Genomic DNA, 14,761 nt, shown 5'->3' with positions numbered 1-14,761 from the left:
CTTAAAAGAAACTAGATTTTGGAAAGGAAAAGATAGTTTATCAGACGGCCTAATAGAAGCGGCGTTAGGTTTGCTTCTATTTGCGAAAAGCGAGCATCCCAGGGGAGTCAATTCACGCTTTTCAAATTCATTCAAATTAGTCCCATCGAAGTTCCCTGAGATGCTATCATTCCATCGGCCAAAGAAGAGTGCTCTAAGAGAGGCATAGCAAGAAGTTGTTAAAGGTAAGGGATGTATATACCATCCCAGTCCCTTGTTCCCATGTTGTGGTAAGTGAGTGCAGATCCAACAATTACTCTTATTAAAAATAGCATGCGTAGCATTCATCACTATCATCAAAGTGTTATTATGATATTTCTGTCTATGCCGAGAGTCCCTAGGGGACAGAGTGTGAAGGTGTACAGAGGGAGTCAAAACAGTTTGTACGATTTTGGTCGATAACAGAGGCTTCAAAGGATAGATTTCTTCAAAATACCAAAGTCCCACGGCAGCAGTTGCAAAAATAACAATAATCAGAACGAGCACACAACAGTACGTTTTCGGGGCCCAGGCACATTGTTCATTATTCGATTTGGTCACCTCCTTATCTAATAGTTCAATACGGGGAGCAGCGATGAAGGCGGCAGGCATCATGGTCATCCTGATCGACGGCCCCAATGTTCATTGCTGGCGGCACTTCGGCCGCGCGATTTCTTAGTCCTTCCCAACCCTAGCCAACAGAACCCTCCTTTTCTTTGTTCGAAAAAAGAAAGACGACAGTACTTCAATCACTCTTTTCCTTCCAGATGCACGACACTCGTGCGGTAGTTCTATTTCCGTGGTCGAAGGTTGTACCTGATGGTACCCAAGTTTGTTGAATCCAAAAGCAAAGTATCGTCGCTCCCTGAGGGGAGCGTCGTGTCAGTGGCGACGGAAGTCACAGAGCTCGAAACAAGATTTTCCGGAAGTGATTGATCAAAAGAGTGCAGAGACAAAATGGACGGCTCCCCGAGCTCCTCAGGCTCAGAGAACTTCTCCGACGCACTCACAATGCTGCCTGCTACTCCGAGATCAGAGATTGTAGCACCAGCGAGGGGTTCTGTTTCTTCTGTAGCATGTGGCGTCGGGTGAGGGATCTTCTTAACATGCGTTGCATGTATCCAGTTCTTCTTTCCTGCCACCCGCACTGCCGTCCTGGTGACCAATAATACCTGGAAGGGTCCGCGCCAGCGAGGCGCAAGACAGGAAGACCTCTCGTAGGCCTTCACCAGGATCCAGCTACCGGGCAGTATATCGTGTCCTGGGCCCGTAAACCGTACAGGTAAGGCGGCATTCACCTGGTGGTAAATGAAATACAGATTCTTAGTCAATTGATTACAGTAATCTATGAGCAATTCATTATCCACATCCCTCAGGGCTTTAGGTTTAGGGAGACCCCAGATATTAGCAGGCCTTCCCATTACCACCTCGAACGGAGAGAGCCCAGTTCTAGTCTGGGGTGTGGTGCGCATAGCTAACAACACAATAGGTAAAGCGTCGGGCCATTTTAGCTTAGTATCGGCACATGTTTTTGCAAGTTTGTTTTTCAGAATACCGTTGTGTCTCTCTACCAACCCCGCACTTTGAGGGTGCCTAGCTGAATGAAAACGTTTCTCAATCCCTAGGGCAACACATATTTGCAACATTACGGCTGCGATGAAATGGGGGCCGTTGTCCGACCAAATTATCCTCGGGAGCCCAAATCGAGGGAAGTACTCTTTCACCAGGATCTTTGCGGTGGTCATGGCGGTAGCATCTTTGACAGGGAAAGCCTCGACCCATTTGCTAAAAGCACAAATGATGACAAGAACATATTTCAAGTTATTACATCGCTCCATTTCAATAAAATCAAGGTGAATGGTTTCAAAGGGGACAGAGGGGGGCCCGAAACTTCCCGTTGGAGTCACTGTCCCTTTACCCACATTGTGCTGCAGGCAAATCATGCAATTCTGAAAATGTCTCTTTGCAGTTTCCAAAATTTTATCGTTCACCCAAACCTGCTGCAATATCTTCGTAATTTGCTGGGCACACACATGCGCTGGACCGTGTGCCATTGTAACCATTGCTAACACATAAGAATCAGGAAGCAACCATTTCCCGTTGGATGCGTCCACCCAACACCCTTCATCATCCAATTTTCCCATGCCGTCAGCCCACTTCCTAGACTCTTCAACTGAGGCATCAGTCTGCATATCTCGCACAGACCCAATGCCTTCATCTATTATACAAACATCTCTCACTTCCCTCGAAGTGTACATGTCTGTGCTAAGGTCTGTGGCTGTTTGTCTAGCTATCAAATCTGCAAAAGCATTTCCTCTGCCCACATTGTCTATGACCTTGCGATGTGCTGCACATTTCATGATCGCTAATTGTTCAGGGAGTGAGAGCGCTGAAAGTAGTTGTACTATTAAGGGACCATGCTGAATCTTGGTCCCATGTGAGGTCAGAAACCCTCTTTCCGACCACAGTTTTCCGAAGTTGTGAGCCACCCCAAAGGCGTACTGGCTATCCGTATAAATATTGACTCTATGCCCTTGGGAGAGCTCACAAGCGCGGGTTAACGCTATAATCTCCGCGGCCTGCGCTGAGTTATGCGGAATCCTTTTAGTTTCAACAATCTTGTTCAAAGTAGTAACTGCATAAGCAGCTGTAGATGTGCCATTCGGAAGTTTGAAGCAGGAGCCATCACAAAACAGCTCCCCTTCCGCATTCTTCAAAGGAGTATCTGAGAGGTCTATCCTGCCCTTTGTTTCTTGTTCGGTGGCATACAGGCAGTCATGTGATCCTTCATCACCGCAAACAATATTTTGCGGGAGAGGTAAGAGTTCAGCCGGATTGAGAACACAACACCTTTTAATTTGGATATGAGGAGCAAATAGGACTAATTCGTACCTTGTCAACCGGGCAGAGGTAAGGTGTTGCGTTTGAGTTTTATTCAATAGAATATTAACAGAGTGAGGTACCATCAAAATTAAATCGTGGCCTAGGACCATCCCCTCACTCTGTTTTACAGACGCAGCGGCAGCAGCAACAGCGCGCAGACATCGTGGCAAAGCGCATGCAACAGGATCGAGGGCGGAGGAATAATAGCCGCACGGCCTATTCTTCCCTCCATGTTCCTGTGTTAACACAGACAAAGCACATCCATCACATTCATGCACAAACAACACAAAGGCCTTATCGTAATTTGGTGTACCCAGAACCGGTGCTGAACATAGCGCGGTTTTGAGAAGCTCAAATGATCGTTGATGTTCCGATTCCCATGGCAGTGGCAGAGAAATGCCCTTCTTCGTCAAAGCCAACATCGGTTTTACCACTAGTGAGAAATTCGGGGTCTACAGTAGGACGCCATCCCTATCAGGGCTCTGACTTCCTTCTGTGATTTTGGGACAGACATGCCAGAAATGTGTTTTATTCGTTCAGGTGCCAATCTCCTTCCCTCCTTTGACAGGAGGTAGCCTAAATAGGCAACCTCCTGGCAACAATATTGAAATTTTTTTAGCGAAGCTTTGTGACCATTTTCAGCTAGATGAACAAGCAACAATATAGTGCCTTCCTTACAAGCTTTCTCAGAGTCTGCAGCCAAGAGCAAATCGTCTACATATTGAAGCAGCGTGCAAGTAGGTGGCAATTCAAGGGTGTCGAGCTGCTCCTTTAAGGCTCTACTATAGATACTAGGACTTTCAGTATACCCTTGAGGTGCTCTTGTAAAAGTAAACGAGCGTCCCCCCAAGGTGAACGCGAACAAATACTTGCTCTCCTCATGTATCGGAATACTAAAGAAGGCGTTTTTCAAATCTACGACACTAAAGTGTGTAGCCGTAGCAGGGATCATTGTTACTATCGTAGTTACATCAGGCACAATTGGAAATTGTGGGGCTACCACTCGGTTAATAGCACGAAGATCTATTATAAACTGGTACGGAATTGCATTGTCTCCTTTCTTATATACTGGCAAGATCGGGCTATTACATAAGCTACCTGTTATCTCTTCGATCACTCCACGATGTACAAAATCGGAGACAATGCATTTCAGAGCACGCTCACCTTCAATTGAAATTTTATATTGCGGAATGCGTGGTAGCTTAACCCCATGTTTCAAGACTATCTTAACAGGCTCGATGTGCAATATCCCGACATCATTGTCGTCTATTGCCCACAAACATTCCGGGACAATGTCAAACTCGGGAGGTAGAGGTCGGGTCAAGTACTGGGAGTTAAAGGGTTGCTGTGGTGAAACTTTTAATCTTATTCCGTCAGGGGAACAATGAATCACTGCATTCAGTTTCTTTAACAAATTCAACCCTAGCAAATTTTCTCCGCAGTTTGAAGTAAGAAGAATAGGGCACTGGTCTGTGAAAGGACCCAAAGAAACAGATACCGCCGCAGAAACCGGACAAACAGTTGGTATACCAGAGAACCCTATAGAAACGTTTGTTTGCCCTGACAGTGGGATGTTTGGAACCCTAGAATGGTCAATGGAGCACTTTTGTGCTCCAGTGTCGATCAAGAACTGATGTTTCCTATTCCCCACCAATAATTCTACGTAGGGGCCCTTCTGAATAACGGGAATAGGTAAAGGTTCCAAACGCTGCTTCGGGCAATCCTAGTAAGGCAGAACTTCGTCAAAGGGAAGTTCTTCAGAAAGATAGGCAGCAGAAGGGTGATCAAATATATTTCTCGAGTCCATACTCGGAGTCAGATTTTCCCGTGAAAAAGGTTGTTGTGGATCTTGTAGAAGCTGACCCCTATCAGGGCCCCCTGCTCCGGGGCGGCCCCTTGGTCGCCTACCCATACCTCCAAATGTGCCTCCTGACCTCTGACGAAGGGCAGGGCACTGTGCTCGCCAGTGACCTTCCTGGCGGCAATAAGCACACTGATTAATATTTATAGAATTCGGAGGAGTATTTCCTCTTGGAATGTACTGACCTCTAGTCTGTGTCGTACCTCCTCTGGGGTTTCTGACAATTTGCTGCAACAATACCTTAGTCTTTAAGTCGGCCCTTCTTTTTTCGATTTTCTCTTTTTCATTATTAACCCGATTCTCATAATACTGAGCCATATGCAAAACCTCTGACTGGGATTTTGCCTGCCAAGCGCTCTCTGAGGACATAATTTGTGACTGGATGTCGGGCAACAATCCACGTACAAATTTGTCCACAAACAACCTCTTCCCCGACTCTGTGCCTAAATCCTGTCCACTGAAGTCAGAGAACACCTGTTCAAATCTATTAAAGAATTCAGTAGTACCTTCAGTTTTCCCTTGGACGCAGGCCGTAAGCTTGTCCCAAATAATCCTTTTTTCTGGGATTATAGTTTTTAGTTTAGCAACTATTCTATCGGGTAAGGTAAGTATTACCTGGGGTGGTTTCTCACCAGCTGGTCGTTCCCCATCTATTCTAATCAGATTTACCCATGTATCCCCTAGCCCCGGCACATCATCTACTGTCCGTATCTGTTTCCATACATCAACTGGCAAAAGCACTGGAAACAATAAGTCCATGTCACTTAAAGTGAACACAGAAGACTGTAAGACGGATTCTATCTCTTTATAAAACCCTGTCGTTTTTTTCCTAATATCAGGGACTGATTGTCTAATCGTGTTCACTTCCTGTCGAGAGAACGGGACGTGAACAAACTGCGATACGTAATGTGCAGGGATATCCGTCGCGGGAGTACCAATCGCCGCGTCGGCGGGGATTTCTACTTTTGGGACAAGGGTCGGAGGGACCTCTCTCATAGGCAACTGAGATATAGGGACCTCTGACCGCTTACTGAGCAATAGGGCCAAATCGAGCGCTAAAACAGCTGTAGAAGTGTCAGGCGAAAAAGCTCTTTTACAAATACCCAATAATTCTATGGGGCAACCAACCTTCTTCCTTATACATTCCTCCTGTAAGTGCTGTACCATCACTTGGATTACCTTTCTTTGCATCTCTACCGTGTATTGACTGTATGTGTCATACACCTCATCTGGCGGTATCGATGAATCCGAGATCCATCGAATCGCGTCTTTGGTACAAATTCGTACTTCCTCAGGTGCTGATCTTCGGCACGAAAGGAACCGTTTCTCTACATATATCCTGTCGTCCTCATCATCCTCGTTTTGTAACTTTTCAAAATCCCTCCTAAACTCAAACAACCTATCAACATGTCCATATACTTTCTGCTCTGTATCCCTCGAAAGTGCCAAAGCATTCAGATCTCTCACCCCTTGTGGGAGATCCGAAGTCTGCAATCTACCCCACATTACACCTAAGTGAATCCCCAGTCCTTCAATAAAAACATTTTTCTCGGGAAAATCAGGCAAATTGGATAATGTTGAAAATGCATCAGTTTGATCACCTTTTTCCATGCAATGCTTAGCCCAAGCAAATAGTTCCTGTTTCCTGCCCGCAGGAACAGTACTACGAGTCACAATTGTTGACCCTGCACCGGGATCTGTTTTAACGAACACGGGACTCCCCGGAATCGAAAGTGTAGGTGGACTTAACAAGGGTGCAGGGGAGAGAGGCAATGTAATAGACAGAGGAGCGACAACCAAAGAACTAGGAGCAATAGGCTGTGCAGGGGGAGTAGGGATAGCAACGGGAACAATAGCAGGAACGGGCAAGGTGCCCACAATAGGAGCATACGGAGGTGGCGCTGAAGAATCAGGCCTCCGTTCGTTCAATATTTTCTCAATAAACTCCTCGGAAACATGGAAATCTTTAGAGGGGTAAATTTTCTGGACCTCGAGCGAGAAAGCTCTATCCATTTTCTGGGCTTCTTCTAATCGTTTTTCCTTGTCATACAACAATGCCTTTTCGGCATTTGTTTTATGACGACGTGCATGTTTATCCTTACTTTTAAGCTGCTGCAATGCTTCCTTTTTCCAATTTTGTAACACATCAAAGGCTGCTGGCCTAGCCTTCTTCTTAAGCAAGATCGATTCTAAGTATTCAATACGGGGGATCTCAAAACTACCATTGATTGGCCACCGAAATTCGGAGGCATTTCTGGTCTGTCTGTGCCAAATGTCATTAAATACAATACTACCAATGCCATACTTACAGTACATAGTACACGCCGGCGACCCCTCCTGTGGTGCCGGATGGCTAAATTCCAAAGATTGTCGATCGCTGCGGAACAGAGCCCTAAAGCAGCTAGACAATTTCCCAGGCATTTCTCAAAGAATTGGTGTTACCTGGTCCAATAATTGTGTCTGCAGATACAATACGCCAAATTCAAATTGTTAGGGTTAAATTAAGAGCCGGGTCACGACTGCACCTGACCAAACCTAAGGAGGACCGTACGGTTTACAAAGGACTTCAACTAACGAATTTTTACCTGCGTTCGGTGGTTTCGGCAAATCTGCCCGCCTCGGATTTGGACCCTCGTCAAGATGCCGTGTCAGACCGCACGACTATCGCCCAAGGATCGGATCATGCAGCGCTGCCGAGGTATCGCGTCTCGATCGGCCGGGCCCGCAGAATCACACCGTCCGATCCCGATTCGATAGTCTGCGTCAACCTTCAATGATCCGGCATCAATCTTGAGGGTCCCTATTCGGGCGCCAACTGTGGAAACAGAGAAATTGATATGAGGCCGGGTAGCCCAAAAGGAAACTCACCAACACAGGTTACAAAGGACATACAAAGCGCTTTATTTCAAAGTTACAAAGTTACCAAAGTCAATTGACATACGGATAGCTATTCGGCCCTCTGACTAACACGCGAACCTTCAACGTAAGGTTCGCACTGAAAGTGGGAGAGACCGATCATCGGGATGCTTGGGTTTTTATACGTTTTGTCCTGCATTGGCCAGCCCTCTCGCAAGTTAACCATTCTTGGAACCATGGCTAGGGTTCGTAGCCAGGTCGAACACACAATTTACCTAATTTGATCAGTTCCGCTGATACAGTTACATATTTACACACAGGTTAAAGAGAGGACAAGGTCTTAGTTCGTGACCCTAACAAGTGGCCTGCGGACATATTACTTATTCACGTGTGCGGAGGTCACCATGGTCGGAGTCTTACTCAAAATGTCATTCGGCCTCCATTTTGTGATTCAGGGTGACTTCCACACTGCAAGATCCAAGATGGCGGTTTACACAATACATTAAGGTCAAGACCTTGCCGTGGAACCTATGTACATGGTATTCTTTAGACAGCTTGGCGTAGGCCAACATACATTTAAACAATGCGATTGGGGTCACAATATTATATCGATTTCCACAATTCCTGTCCCCACCCAAGATTTGGTTACAACCATATTTCACTTTCAATTAATGCTGAATGAGTCGCCCAACGGACCAGCTGTCACTGTAAGCCCAGTATATTAGTATGGTATGGATTGCTTTTATGGGAAGAGCCAGGTTTTCAGCAGTTTGCGGAAAGACAATAAGTCCTCAGTTAGGCGGATGTGGGGTGGGAGTGAATTCCATAACGTGGGGGCCAAGGCTGAGAATGATGAACCGCCTAACCTGACTGAGTTTGTCTTCGAAATGACCTATCTTTGAGGAATGAAGCTATCCATTTAAGAGAGGTTCCACGAATTCCTAGGGAGTGGAGGCGGTCTAGGAGGATTGAGTGATTGATCCTGTCAAAGGCGGGGGATAGGTCGAGAAGGATTAGTGCGGCGCATCCCGCAGAGTCTGCTGTCAGTTTAAGGTCATCCCAGATTGAGGTTAGCGGATGGACTCATTGTGTTAGACTGCATGGCTAGAAATGCAGTAGACAACCTGTGTTTTGCATCCACTATATCCTACAGCCAACTACATTGCTCCATGCCTACCTAGCACATAAGATTAGTCGGAGTTAATCACAACAATTTCACTTACTGCCATACTGCTCCCTACAGAACCACAGACTAGTTGTGCACGTGCATGCAGAGCTAGTCTGAACGATTACATTGGGCCCACACTTCTGTCTTTGTATACTACAACCAAGCATGTATATCATATAACAAGTATATTCAGCCTCTACAGCATATTTGACTCCGTTTTGCCTGCTACCCAACACAATTACAGCAGAAGTTTTCTAAAATATTTTCAAAATACACTTGTTTGTATATAAAACAGCCTATAGAAAAAAGGCCTATTAGGTCTGGGTGTTAGATCAGTCTAAAAAATAATTAGAGAGTGTGACTTATCTAACACCCAGACCTAATAGGCCTTTTTTCCTATAGGCTGTTCTATATACAAACGAGTGTATTTTGAAATTTTTTTGGAAAACTTCTGCTGTTAAAAATGTACTGTATCTTTAGAGTATTATGATGAACCTATCTATTATGAATATATTTTTGATATGACATTTTTATTCAGTTACCATTAAAAATAAAATGTTTGGTGAAGAAAGAATGAAATCATTTTAATAGTGAGTACCTGTTGACAATTGCCATAGTTCTACCTCTCTATGTATGCAAAGCCCTTCTAGTCCCAAATTTGAGTTAGAACTCCATTGTATATTAAGAATGGGTTTGGGATCTCCTCCATATGTTTAGTATCTTCCTTGCAGGGACTTTATTTTTGATCTCTTGCTGCATTCTTATGAAGCGACGCACTCGGGTAGTGAACCCAGTAACCCATTTGTGTTATTTGGGTTTACTGGTATTTTCTGGCATTCCTTGCATCGATTTCTTTCACTCTGTGTTATTCCTACAGAGTGGCATACGTTCTCTGGCAAACCGTTAAGTGCTCCTCTTTCACCATGACTTCTTTCTGGGTGCGCGCTTCCCACTGCTCTTTTCCCTCAAGGGGTGACCATCAGTACCTCTGCTTCTTCTTCCTGGACTCGGGTTTGCCTTCACGTCGCCTGCCGTGATCTGTTTCTCTCCAGTGTGGTGTTCGGCTTCATTACGGGCCGCGAGGCAGGCTGGCGTCTGCAGCTCTCTCTTCTCCTCCTCTTCCGCAGCTGTAGCTGGGTCGTATTTAAACTTCCTGGCTTGATTATACTTATTCCAGCAACTAGACCGCTGCGTTAACTTCCCAGTCCTGGTGATCTTCATTACTGTGTTTTTCTTTTTCGTGTAATTGGTTATCGGATCCTGTCTTGAATGGCGCTGCGGAAGTGAATACTGAACTTCATTGGATGTGATCTTTACTGCTCTCTGAAGCTTCCTCGCCCCAGTTGTCAATATAGCGTACTGTTTATTTCAAATGGGCAAAAGAAAATGCCCACGTATGGTTGGAATATTCTCATGTAAAGGTCAAGTGACTATTGAAAGTCTCAATACTTGATTATGGGAAAGAACGAGATATGATTAATCTTGTTACAAAAGTTAATAGCAGTTTATTTTTGGAATACCGGTCGTATGCCTGCAGCAAACCTAAATATCAAGCCGCATTCCCAGATAGTAATACTACAAGGCATTATCTACTTTTCAAATTTAATATATGTGATAGGCTAGAAATCATGGGTGTAAAATGCGGTATCGCAAGGGAGCAAAGATTTTGTAGATTGTGTGGTAAAACTGCAATAGAATCTGCGGCACATATTATTTGTCAATGTCAGAGGCTCGTATGAATGAGTGGGTGTATGGTGTATAGGTGCATGAGTGAATGCTGTGTGAATGTTGTGGGAATGGTACATGAATGTGGGTGGTGTGCGCTTGTGTTTGTGCCAGGCTGCTGATTTGGGGGAGGGAGATATGGGGTAAAACGAGCATCATGGGCATCTGATAAAGCAAGTATAATAAGTATGATAAGTGGTTTTATGTGGCTAGGCTGGCATCTTGGTACACCCAATCTAGGCATTGCTTTGGCATAGCATTGTTTACTGGCCATCTAAAATAAAGCAAGAATGCTAAGTGTTACTGTCATTTTGGTGCAGACAGTCTAGACATTTTTCAGAAATTGCTTTTTTTTACTGGGCATCTATAACAAAGCAAGCATGATAAATGCTATTACATGGCTAGACTGGCATTTTGATGCAGCCAGTCAAGATATTTGGAGTAGTCACACTGTGATGTAGTCTGGCTGTTGCACACGTTATACCTTTCCCGCGCCCCGTTTCAGACTGACTCTGCCTCCATGGCATCTTCTGTCTGTTTCAAGCGTTCTTCAGGATAACGGGTTACGAGGGTTTCGCTGAAGCTTCTTGCGGCACAGACTATATATTAGATGGCCATTAATTCAGTCAGAATGATCAGGTAGTCTGGGATTTATTGATTTTTATGTTTGTTAAAACCTTTCCAACATGGAGCCTTTCACTCAAAGAGATGATTAATATTACTATCAACAGATTTCATTATTATCTTCAAAGAAAAGGAATTGGTAGATTTGCTCTCCGCCCTGCTTTATCATGAATTCCTCCCAGATGGATCCCTTAATAGGAGGCAATGATCTTTAAAGCTTTTCACCTTCACAGAGGTTTATTTGCCTTATTTTAACCCCTTCCCTCCTTCAGAACAGGTTTGTCTATCTTGCTCTTTGGATGTTCGGGAGCTGCTGAACTATATCTAGCAGTAACGCAAACCCGCTGGAGAGCAGATGGGCTAAGAAGTAAAGACCAAACCAACCACATCTTCTCTGACCAGATGGCTGGCCTCATAGTCATATCAGATCATGTGCAAGCATTGGCTGATGTTCCCTCGCCTCTGTTTTCTCAAAGGGGGCGTGGCTCCGTCTTGGGCAGAGCTACAAATGCGCAGTAGGCTGCCATGGGCTACTTTGCCTACTGTTGCTTTCCACTATAGGCAACATTTGGCAGAGCTCCTGAAGTCTCGTTTTGGTGTGAGGGATTTCAGTTCTGAAACTTCTTCTCCATCTTAGGGTTTTTCCTGGGTGGCTTCAGTCACTATATTGACTATTGCACACCCGCCATCATTACGTCTGTCTATTACAGTTCCTAAACGTCCCTGTCTCAGACGCTTATCGTAGTATCACCTGCTTCTTCGTATTCCAATTGCCATTCCCATCCTCCCAACACACTAGCTCTGAAACGTATTACATTTCTTATGTTTCTTGTGAATACATGTACACATTTGGAAGAGCCTGTTTTGTTTCTTTGGTTTTGAATTCAGAATGAAATCTAATAGGGCAAATCCCTGCTATATCGTGGCATGGTAAAGGCTGCGAAGGGGAACAGGGCCAAAGCAGTACAACTCTGGTTTCTTATTAGTACTCCTCACTGCAAGTCCAATTCTCCCTCATCCCTGTCCTAGAAGTATGAGGCTGGTCCGCAATGGAAAGAGACAGGGTGCTATCCCTATACATTTACCACAAATGCTTTGTTCATTCCTCGGCTATAAAGGGGCACATCACCCGACGTTCTATCCACAATCCAGTTTGTACTAACCACGCAGCACCACAACCGTTAAAAACATGTTACACAGCGGGTAGGAGGGTGCGGAGCATGGACTGGGGATGAGGAAGAGTAGACCTTCTTGTAATATGTGCATTATCACTTCATCATGCTTCCTGGTCCCAGTCCTAACAGTATGAGGATATACCAAACTGTGTGACGTCTTCAACCGACACCGCTCGGCATCTAACATGACGGATGCAGCAACCATCATCCATGTTAAAACAGCTGGTTGATAATGAAACTATGCAGAAAGCGACCGCCAAAGACCCTGTTTATTTAATGGCAACAGGAAAAACTTCCAGTGCAGCTATAACAAAACTATGGCACAGCACACATACTCTAGAACACACAAGCCAACAGCGGACAAGGACGATGAGGCACCTCAAAAGAGGAAATGCCCAGAACTATGCAAAGCACAGACCCAGGAACTGAGATCTGACCCCAGGAGCTAAAACAGCAGAAAGGATGCACAAAAATACAAAAGTTGCAAGGAAACGAATTCTCCCGGTGGACGCGGGAGGGACACTTCGGACATGTTAATGAACGATGGTGGAAAGTGATAATCTCACTGTTCACATCTAAACATAACCAGAGCACGGCAAGCAGCTTGACTGACCTGGCCAACTGAACTAGTGAACTGTATAATGAGAGCATGCAACAGGGCCCCCATCCAACAGACACCCAACAGAACTAAATCACACCAGCCCACACGGGGGAGCATTGACAAGAAGGGCCCCAACATTACCGTACATTAACTTCTGAGCAACTACAAAGATGGCTCACATGGACTCTTGCTGCCAGAAACCAGTAATGCATGCACACTTCCCCAGTAGAGGATAACACTGGCTCTCAGCAATGCATTTTAAAACCCTGAGGAGCACAGGACAAGGCCGGGGGGGGGGGGCAGTGGAGTTATCACTGCTGAGTGAAGAGATACACTGTGGGTTGTATGAGCAGGCACCGCTACATATCAAAATCAGATCATGAACAAATGGGGTCTGACAGGAAATAGGACCATAGAGAGTCAGTCATCCGTTTAACTCTATGGTTCCAGAAAGAAACCCTTTGTTTTGTTAAAAGTGCATTCCAATTGAGGACATACGTTTTAGGGGTCCCTTAGATATTTGACAGGGATTGGAGCATGCCTTGACCTATTTTGCTTTGATTTCTTTTTTTTTTAATTGTAACGTTTTCATTTTACAAGAGTTTCTTGACTGGTGATTACTGGTAACGCATTATGGGGAGCAGTCTTTCCCATTACCCGCACCTCTTATTAAGAACACCATCAATGGCTTTTCCAGATCTTTATCCCTTGCCTACACCACCTGACTCATATCTAGCCAAATCCCCAACTTATGCAAAGAAGCTACCGTTCCCCCTCCTAACAAAGCTTCCCTTGACACCCTGGACCCGAATAACTATGAACCATTCTCTACACAATTGACGGAATACAACAAATCACACGGCTTTCTCCATGATATGCAATTAGGGTTTCAAATTCGTAGAGACTGCTCTTATTTTGACGAGGGAACAGATCCTGAAAGCCCAGAATGTAAGAAACATATTCAGTCCTCATCCTTCAATATCTCACAGCCACTTAAGATGCTGCAGCTCACAGCACTCTAATCTCAAGACTTAACAGGTGTATTAATGTTTGCATGCCTTAAAAATAACACAATAGATTTTAGATACAAACCTACGATCATAAGCCTAAAAGGTCCCTCATGGGTTTATTCTCTCACCTCGGCTTTTCAAAACTTTGGCCTCAAAATAATTATGCCCCCGAATTCCAACTTTATTTAAAATTGCACATAATGTGGACAGAAACTACTCCCAGTGTGTCTCTTTCCAATTAACTCAGTGCAGTTCATGAATCACCAACCATCAAAAACCGCTCCCTATATTCTGCCAAAAATCCTGGAGTTCGGCAACAGAAACCTGTCATCATCCTTGATATGTATTAGTCTTGTATACCTCAGATCCAGGGAATCTCCTGCAAAGTACAATTCACACTCCACATATTGCAGACAATCTGGCTGAACATATAGATGGCCCAAACGATAGAGTTGACTAGAGCTCTGGTCCTTTACAATCAGGATTAATGCAGTTTGAATGACATGGGCCCTTCTAAAACCCCTCTCGCAAGCCCTAAATGTCTGTCTTTTGAGCACTGAGTCAGTTTAGAGTCTACTCTATGGTTATTGTTAACAGACTGAAAGGCAGAGTTGGGGTAGTGGCCCTCTTCTATAGCAACAACCTTAATATTTATCTGCTCCTCGATCAGAAGCTCTCTAATTATGAGCTTCTGCAGGTTACAATTAAAGAGAAGTTCAGAGTGCCATTGTCATTACTTCTGGCTCCTAAATATGACCATCTGTTTTGCGACAACCTGCCTCATTATGCAGGGCCATTGATGATGCTGTCCTCTCCTCTTGTGCTTCTAGGAAACTTCAA

This window comes from Ambystoma mexicanum, chromosome 2p (genome assembly GCF_040938575.1).
Source record: "Ambystoma mexicanum isolate Mex_15411 chromosome 2p, UKY_AmexF1_1, whole genome shotgun sequence".
Taxonomy (NCBI): domain Eukaryota; kingdom Metazoa; phylum Chordata; class Amphibia; order Caudata; family Ambystomatidae; genus Ambystoma; species Ambystoma mexicanum.
Note: the sequence above shows the minus strand (reverse complement) of the source record.